Source organism: Hipposideros armiger, unplaced genomic scaffold (genome assembly GCF_001890085.2).
Source record: "Hipposideros armiger isolate ML-2016 unplaced genomic scaffold, ASM189008v1 scaffold_582, whole genome shotgun sequence".
Taxonomy (NCBI): Eukaryota; Metazoa; Chordata; class Mammalia; order Chiroptera; family Hipposideridae; genus Hipposideros; species Hipposideros armiger.
Window position 1 is genome coordinate 536108 of NW_017731932.1, and position 9114 is coordinate 545221.

The window sequence follows — 9114 nt, forward strand, 5'->3', positions numbered from 1 at the left end:
CTTAACAACAAGGCTGCTGGTTCGACTCCCGCATGGGATAGTGGCTATGCCCACCCACAACTAAGGTTGACACAGTACCTTTGAGCTTAGAGGCCACGAGCTGCCAATGGGCAGCCAGATGGCAACTGGCGTCCTCCACAACGAAGATTGAAGAACAAAAACTTGGCTGGTCCCCTCCCCCAAATCCCCAATAAAATCTTAAAAAAAAAGAAGAAACGGGGAACAGGCCAAAGTTTTCTCTCTGCATGGTCCTTGAACTGTATCAAAATCATCAGGTATGTCTGGGAGTGGGGCCCAGGAACCTGCAGTTCATTTTAAATGATGGTACGTCATACATATAGTAAAGGGCACAAACCTTCAGTGTATAGTCCAGTGAATTTTTATTTATTTATTATTTTTTTAAATTGCAGAAAAGGACAGTTTATTAGAAGAAAAAAAAACATTTCAAAGAAGCAGAAGCAGCCAGAGCAGTAGAGAATGGCTCAAGGCCATTATTAGGAGAAAAAGTACACTCCAAAGAGTTTGGAGCGTCCCAGCAAAGGAAGCTCAAAAGGCATCCAGTGAGTTTTTACATATGACTAGAGCTGTGTAACTACCACACGGATCAAGACTGTTGCACATACTTCTAAGGTGCCCCAAAGGCTTCTTATGCCTGCATATGTCTTTTGGTGAATCTATGCACTCATTTCTCTTGGGTAAACATCTAGGGTGGAACTGCCTGATCATAGGGTAGGTGTGGTGGCTTCGTAGGAATGTGCCAGCTAGGCTAGGCTGGCTTGATTCTCGCTTGTTTCTGGTTAGGGTGGGCCATGGGGGGCCCCAGGGCAGAAGGGAAGTAGCAGCCATTTTTGTGGCTCATGCACGTTGCAGCTCATCTGCTGCCTCACGGTATTGGCAAGAAGCAGCTGGTTTCTCTGTTGGCTTCTCCTGCCCATCCCCTCTCCCCAGACATGTGTGTGTTTGTTCAGCTCTGTGGTAAGAGATCCAGGCTTCTGCAAAACGCTCCCATCATCAGTGACAGAGGCAACAAAAACTGATGTGAGTTTCAGGAATTCAGCTTATCCTTGTGGGGTTCCGAGTGAGGCTTGCGGGGTCCAGCCTGTTCTTGATCTCCGCAAGTTCCATCCGCTTCCCTTCCCAATGACTTGACCTCAGGAATTCAAGCTCCAACATGAGAGGCAAAGAGGGCAGCAGCCTTGTGAGGCTGTTTCACCAGCTCAGTCCCTGTGCCAGGTCCATTCATACAGTGGCTCTGCTCCCCTGCTTGAACATGGCTGGTGCTGTAGGTGTTTGTTTAACTCGATTCGAAACCGCCAAACACGTTCCCAAAGTGGCTATTCCTACTTACTTCCTCCCGTTGTTCTGCATCCTTAGATCTAGTTATTTCCAGCCTTTAAAATTTTACCCACCTGAAACGAATAAAAAAAATTTGTTTTTTACCCATCTGGTGGGCGTGGGTCTGTATTTTTAAACAAGCTTTCCTTGGGGTTTTTACGACGGATAAAGGATAAGAAACTGGTTTGAGGAAAGACCTTGGCACTTGAGGGAAGCCAGTTTGATTTGGAATTATATCTTCACTACTTACTGGCTGTATGAGCTTCGTTTATTTTCATCTCTCTGGGCTTCAGTTGTTTCATCTATAAAATGAATTATTAATCATCACTAACAAGTATTGAGTGCTTACCAGATGCCAGACACTGTTCTCAGCACTTTATGCGTATTAACTCATTGAATTCTCTTGACAAATGATGAGATGGGTGCTAGTATTATCTTCAATTTCGAGATGAGGAAATGACTTACTGGGATTCAAACCCAGGCAGTCAGGCTTCCATGGTTTTCACCATCTGCCATCCTTCCATGGCAAGGCGGTACGAAGATGAGACGATAACATGGAGGTGAAGGCTCTGCCCAGGGCAGTCCGGCTACTACATACTGATGCTTCTTCAGTGGGTTCCCATGGAAAACTGCCTTTCAGTTCTATCAAATATGCTGAAATGAATCTAAACAAATAAGCAAACAAAAAAGCCAGTCACCATCATATACCTGCAGCCAGAAAGAAAGGCGCTTCATAGGATCCAGGAAAATTGGGCGTGATCCAGAGAAGAGGACACCCATAGGGCTCCCTGCTTTGGGTATTTTGGCCTGTTGGCAGATAGGAGGCTTCACAGAGGAGTGTCGGGCTTTACCTAAGTGTCAATCCATCAACTCCCTTCACTCTGACTTTGTACTGAGCAGAGAACCTTCTGGTATTGATTTCCTTTCCCAAAAGTCTATCCTTCCTGAAAGAGATTGTGCTGACCAGTCAACCTCAGGATTCCTGTCTGCTGGGCGGTTTCGTTTCTCAGTGTAAATTAATAAATTGCATTTCAGGTTTGTCCATCAGTCTCATGTGAGTTTGTTTGCTGTAGGTCATTTCCCTAATCGCAACAGCTGAGCTCTCATGGGGAGGCAACACCATCGTGGCAGGATGAGAGAGATGTTCGAAGTATGGTATGGAAAGGTATGCTGTGAGACCGAAGAGGACAGAGAGCATGATACCATGCTAAGGTCCGGCTGCCTGCTGCTTGAAAAAGTTAGAAATCGAGAGACAAAGTTTGTGGAAAGAAAAGCAGGTTTATTCAGAATGCCGGCACTCTGGGAGGATGGCAGACTCCTGTCCAAAGGCTATCTCCCCGTTCCTAGACCTGTCAGAAGGTTTTATAGGTACATAAGAACATCAAAGGAAAGGGGGAGTCAGTCAGGCAGGTAGGTCCGAGGGCTGCCATCGCTTCCTGGGATCTGGTCTGTTTTAAGATAATGTTACCTCTGGACTCGGGACTCTCGGCCTCTGCCTGGGGCTTTATGCATCACCAGTAAAAACTGCAAGGGAGTTGCAAATTGGATTCTGGGTGTCCAGGTGCCTGAGGATTAAGAAATTGTTCTTTTCAGGTTAGAATTCTGCTAATTAAATGGAATAAGGAGGTATGGGTAGCCTTGAGAAAGGGAACAAAACAGAGTTTTTAAGTTAATCAGTGAGGGGAGAAACAAAGAGAAAACAGCTGAATATCAGGGTAGCTCTAACTGCAAACTAAGTAAGTTGCACTACAAGTGGCTAGATAGCGAGCTACGAGGTGAATCAAACTGCAAGCTAGGTAAATCTGACTGCATTATTGATTCCCCGAGTTTCACCCTTACAAAAGGACTTCTGCATGGAGGAAGGGAACACCAAAGAAGGCCTCCTGGAGGAGGGTGACATTGGCAGAGGGAGAGGGACACTACAGCATAAAAGTGTGGCTAAACCACAGGCTCTGGAGTCTGCCGTCGTTGTTGGAAGTCTGTCTCTTCCTGCTTACCAGCTGTGTGACTTGGCCAGTTTGCTCTCTCTCTCTCATTCCTCACCTTTAAAAGAGCATAATGATTGGGCCGAGTGGCGCGTTGATTAAGAGCTGGCTTGGGATGCCAGAGGGCCCTGGTTCAGATCCCACATATGGGGGCCAATGTCACTGCCCTCTACAGCTAAGATGCTGAACAACAGCTCAACCTGGAGCTGGGCTGCCGGCCACTGCAGGTGGGTTGCCATGGTCACGGTGTGTAGCCAGCAGCCAGCAGCCAGCGTGAGCAGCCAGCAGCCCCCGTGAGCAGCCGTCCAGAGGCCAGCGACTGATCTGCCTCGCCCGGGAAGAGCCCAATGATGGTGCCAACTTGGGCCAGTGAAGCAACGTCCTCCACAACTAGACTGAAGAACAAAACGACAGCAACTTGTCTGTTCCCCTTCCCCCAATTCCCCAATAAAAATCTTAAAAAAAAAAAAGCATAATGATAATAGCCATCTTATGGGGTGGCTGTAAAGATGAAATGAGTCTCTATACTATATTGGGTTGTCGGAAAAGTCATGACGTATTTTTTCTATGTTTTTCGTTGCAAAAATGCATCATGACTTTTCCGACAACCCAGTATATGGCTTTTAGCACAATGCCTGACCCACAAGCTACACTCAGTAAATGGTTGTCATTATTAATACCCCAAATGATGTTTTCCTTGTGGAGAATTCTAGAAGAAGGGGACACCTGTGAGTCCCGCTGTATCCCCAGAGGCAGTTTTGTCTCAAAGGGAATGAAAGCTGAGTCTGTGTTTGCTTTGAGACACAGAGGGCAGAAAGCTCTTTGCAGCCCGTGACTCTTTCCTTGAGACTGGTCACAGCCCGTGCTGTGGTTTTGCATCCCAGGCGGAGAGCTGCCTGTACAATCTATAAGAACCCATCAGCTTGAGAACTTCCGTGGTTTCTGAGTCACTGTCAGGCCATTTCAGCTTCCAAGCAGAAACTCCCAAAGTGGGCTCACCATCTAGGCCTTTCCTTCCTTCCTCTGTGTAGGGTGGGCTAGGGTGCTGCATTCCACAACAGATTACTTCTCACCTTCATCTCTGAGTGGAGGCCCAGCACCACCGCAAGTCCCCAAAGGAAAGATGCTAGGGGTTGCCCAGGTAGGGTGCTCCAGACCCAGGCCTGCTTCTTGGTCCAGCGTTCTATCTACAGACCCTGATGGGTCTTCTCTAGCTTCACCACGCCCTTGATTCTGGGGGACGCAGGGAGGAAGGGTAGAGAGACAGGAAGGCACGCTAGAGGGATGCTGGCACTTCAGTCATGAGTGTGCTCTCCTGGCAAGTGGAGATCCCCCCTTCTCCCCAATTTCCCCCTCCCCCCAGTTAATCCCTGACAGCGCCCCCCTCCCCCACTTCTGCACCATGGAAACCACTCCAGTGTTGTCTTGCTTCCCTTTGCTTTCCCCCATAACAAAAGTGGAGCGTTCCACTGGCCCCAGCTGTTTCCTTTTTTGTATCTTGGGGTTGTGGGCATCTAAAACATCCTGTTTTCTTCACTCAGGAATCCTGTCTTCTTCTCTTGGACCCATTTCCTCTTTTCATGAAAGTACATGTGGGTGGCTGTGGGTGGTTGGAAGAGTGGGGCTGGGAGACTCAGACCCACGGACGAATGGGAGGCAATACTCCCCTCTTGTTGTAACCAATGAGACCTCTGAAAGGCATACCCACCCTCGTCCTATGACTGATAATTGCTCCCTGTATTAACCCAATTCCAGGGTTCAGTGCTCTGTCCAGTGCTTGGGGGGAGGGGCCTTAGGAAGGCTGGTGGCATCTTGGTTAAGAACATTTAGGTTCATGTCCCAGCCCTGCCACCCTCTACCTCTGTGATCTTGGGGGAATTGCTTAATCCCTGTGGGTCTTAGTTGGCCCAGATGATGGACCAATAGCAACACCTGTCCCCATAGGATTTGTCATGAGATTCGGTGAGAGAATCAGCACAAAGCACTCAGGATGGTGGCTGACAGGTGGTGAGTGCTCAATGACTATGAGGTCCCATTGATGGTTATTATTATTTCTCTCCGGGGTGGGGTATGCCTTGGTGTTGACAGCCTTCCTCAGCCGGACCCTTAGCTTTGGAGATTCAGAAGTTGTCAGTCAATGCACCCAGGACCCTCCGTTCTAGCAAAGTCTATGTGAGAAGTCAAGTTACCAATAAACAGTTGCTTGATGAACATGGACTCAGAGCTGGGCGGAGGGCAGTGGGCAGCAGGAGGCTCATATGGCTTGTGGTCCCATTTCTGTCACAGGGACTGGCCTGGAAGCCCCCTGTGGCTGGTCGGGAATGCTGTTCTCCCACATGCAGAAAGGGAGGCCGAGGTGATTACACCATCTGCTGACTCCAGCACCCACTAGGGCTGAGCTGGTTGACCTGACTGGCTGGAGCAGCCCCCTTGCTCCAGTACTTTTTTGGGTGTCCTTTCAGATTCACCCTTGGTTAGAGAAAGGTCTTCCCAAAGCAAGGAGGCCTCACCTTCATTGAGGGCTGTGTAGAGGCTCCCCAGCCTTGTCAGAGCTGCTCTGAGCACACCAGGAGTCACCCTGAGGGGCCAATGGTCAGACGCTCTCCCCTCCCTGTCTGCCTTCCCTGGTTCATGAAGAGGAAACTTCCTTCCCACACATCACAGTACAAACAAACCGGCCCCTGCTCTGCACAAGCCTAGTCAAGTAGGGAGGTCACCCTGGTGACGCTGATGTGTGTTTGGGTGTCACCTAGAGATGAGTTCTCCTGAATGGGACTCCTAATACAGATGACCGAGCTTACCCGTTACACAGTGATTATTTTTTCTTCTTGTTTATTTCTTTTTTAGGTTAGGAGCACTTTGCAATCCTCCTCAAATATGACTTCATGATTTCCATTGTTTTTCAGTAATTAAATACTTTTTGTTAACAATAATAGCTGCTATTTATTAACTAGCTAGTATACTAATTGGGTGATTTTCTTATATTATCTTTAATCCATACAACAACGTGATTCCAACTTTGTAGATGAGGAAACTGAAGCTCAGAGAGACCTGTAAACTCAGTAATTGGTCCAATATCTGTGCTTTTTTTTTTTTTGGCATTGCCTCAAGATGATTAGTAGTTTTCTCCTCAGTTGACATAAAAGAAAAAATGTTTGCATTTATGTTTCATCTTCCAAAACAAGCTCTTGAAACCTTATTAAAGAACATAGCTGAAGAAACCAGTCATTTTGATTTGCACGAGCCCAGATTTTGCAAGGACAAAAAGTTTATGTTCTGTGCCATTTGTGTGTTTGCTTGGCATATCAGAAATCAAAGTCCTTTATCAAAGGAGGACCATGGAAACCAACTCTTGCAGCAGAATGGCGATGTCCGGGTGAGAGATGATGAGTGTCCGAATAGGGCAGTGGCCAAGGATGGGTAGGAGAGATATTAAGGGGTAGAATCAATAGGGCGTGATTGATTGATATGGGCTGATGTCCACACGCCTTCGCTTAGGCAGCCACCCCGCCTCCAGCGTTGCCGTTCTCCTTGCCGTGTCTGCTATAGCTGGTTCCTGAATAACCTTGCTCTCGGCACGCCCCTTGCCTCTGAATGCGCTGTGCTGGTTTCCGTTGCCTCACTCCAGAAATCTTGGGTTTCTTTGTCTGTCTCCCCAGTTAGAGAATGAGCTCGTTGAGGGAAGGCACTGAATCTCGACTCTCTGAACCCCAGCCTCTGGCACAAAGCCTCGTGCACGATGAATATTTGTGAAGCGAATCAATAAATTAAAAAAGGATGCAGGACGAAGAGGAAGAAAGGGAGTAAAAAAAAAGAAGGACTGGAGATACTGGGCGTGCCATCAGGCCTTCATATAATTACTCCTCTCTCTGATGCTACACATTCGTCCTCATCGTCCTCATCAGAGCGAGGCACGAGAGTGATCCGAATAGCACGTGCTTCTGCTCCCTGCTGGAATGTAAACCAAATAAATTGGGAATGGTTCAGAAAATATTCTAACATTCTGTCCCAACAGTTTCCATAAGACTGTGGCATTACCAGAGGCAGTGCCTTCTGCCGTCATGGATGTGGGTATGGGGTGGGGGACACTGACAGCCAGGAGAGAGGGAACAAGACAAGGGGGAAAGGACCCTGAGACCTGTCCCGAGCTCCAGTCCTGGGTGCACAGACAGCCCGTGAGCTGGGCCTTTCGGACCGCTCCTGCAGAATATACATTTTAAAATCTCTCTCTCTCTCTCTCTGCTTTGACTTTGTCCATTCCTCCCTTGTTACTTCCATGCTCACTGATCCCCCAGGCCCTCAGGAGACCAAAATATAAGCCAGAGCAGGAGACAGGGCTTGAATTAATTTCAGTGTCTTTGTGTCTTGCAGTAAAATTGAAAATCTTGCATCTTAAGTCCTGTTTGTCTTAGGCTGCTGTATTTTCTTATGTTTCCACCCCCCTCCAACCCACCCCCCAATTAGTTTTTAAAGAAAAGACCTGTTTTCTCTAATGTCCAAATATACCACGTGAAGTCTTGGGAGTGTTAGCACATGGTTTGGGAGTCGGGAAGACATTGCCACTCCATAGAGTGGGTGAGTCCCTTTAAAATCCCCTCTTAAAGCTGCCTCTCTCTGGCTCTGTTTACATCCCTGGAAACCGGAGAACCCAGTACCTTTCAGCCTGGCCACTGCCTACCATAACTGCAGTGACTTCATAAACCCACCTCATATTCATTTTGTGAGAATCACTATAATTAAGGTACTACAGTCCTCACCTCACAGGTGGGGCAGGCAAAGAGCCTACTCTGGGCTGTGAAACTAGTCAGTGGCTTGGGTAGCGCTGCTTTCTTGATCCTTTGTGTTTTGGTAGAGATCTGAGAAATCCTTAGTGGTTCTGGCCTTGCACGGTACTAACCTCTTATTTCTTCCTCATTAAAAATAAGGGTGGACTTGGAATAGCTTGAGTCCCTGGGACCCTGGGCGTGGGGGAATCCAGGAGGCTGGGCATGGGGGGTCTCCCAACTGCACTGACCATGAAAGAAGCTCTCACCCCAGTTTGGCTTTTGAGGAGGAAATGGCCACCCAGGCCAAGGAAGCCAGCAGTTCACTAGCTCTGGGCCAGAATGACAGCAATGCGGCTGGTTCGGCTGGCTATCTCATGCTGCTCACAGGCAATTATACACGCCTTTGATTAATAAAAAATGGGGCAATGAATGAATACTTAATCAACGCAGTCTGGCGGGGAGGCTCTTTCAGAACCCGAGCTGAGGGTGAAGCAGGGAGTAATCAAAGGGGATGCAGGAGGTGAAAAGGCAGAGCGCCCCTCCAGGGGGTGGTTTTAGAAGGCTGTCCAGTCCTGGTCCTTCTGTCTCTGGTTCTGTGCTGGGGATTTATTTACTGGCAGCTCCCGGAGCATCGGATCAGGAGAGAGGGTTGAGCTTGTGGGCACATGGGTAACAATGTATTCTGTGCCCACCCACGTGGTCAAGTGCGGGAGTCCAGCTCCCGCGAGTAGTCCAGGGGTTCCCTCAGGTGAGGACAGGGTCGGGGAAGAGGCGAAGAAGGGGCAGAGACACAGGAGCGTATTGAAGTGTCACACTTTATTTTTCCAGCATGTCCCTTTTTATGCTGGACAGTTGATCATTACCTCATTGTTAAGTTGTTATTTACATAGTTTTGATGTTATTTTCCCAGGGTTATTTTTTCTTATAGGCTACTTTTCTCAGAGTTTCACTTCCTTATAATTTTTCTGCTACATGGTAAGCTTGACCTGTTCTAATGCTAAAGATTAACTTATCTTAACTGTGTTCTA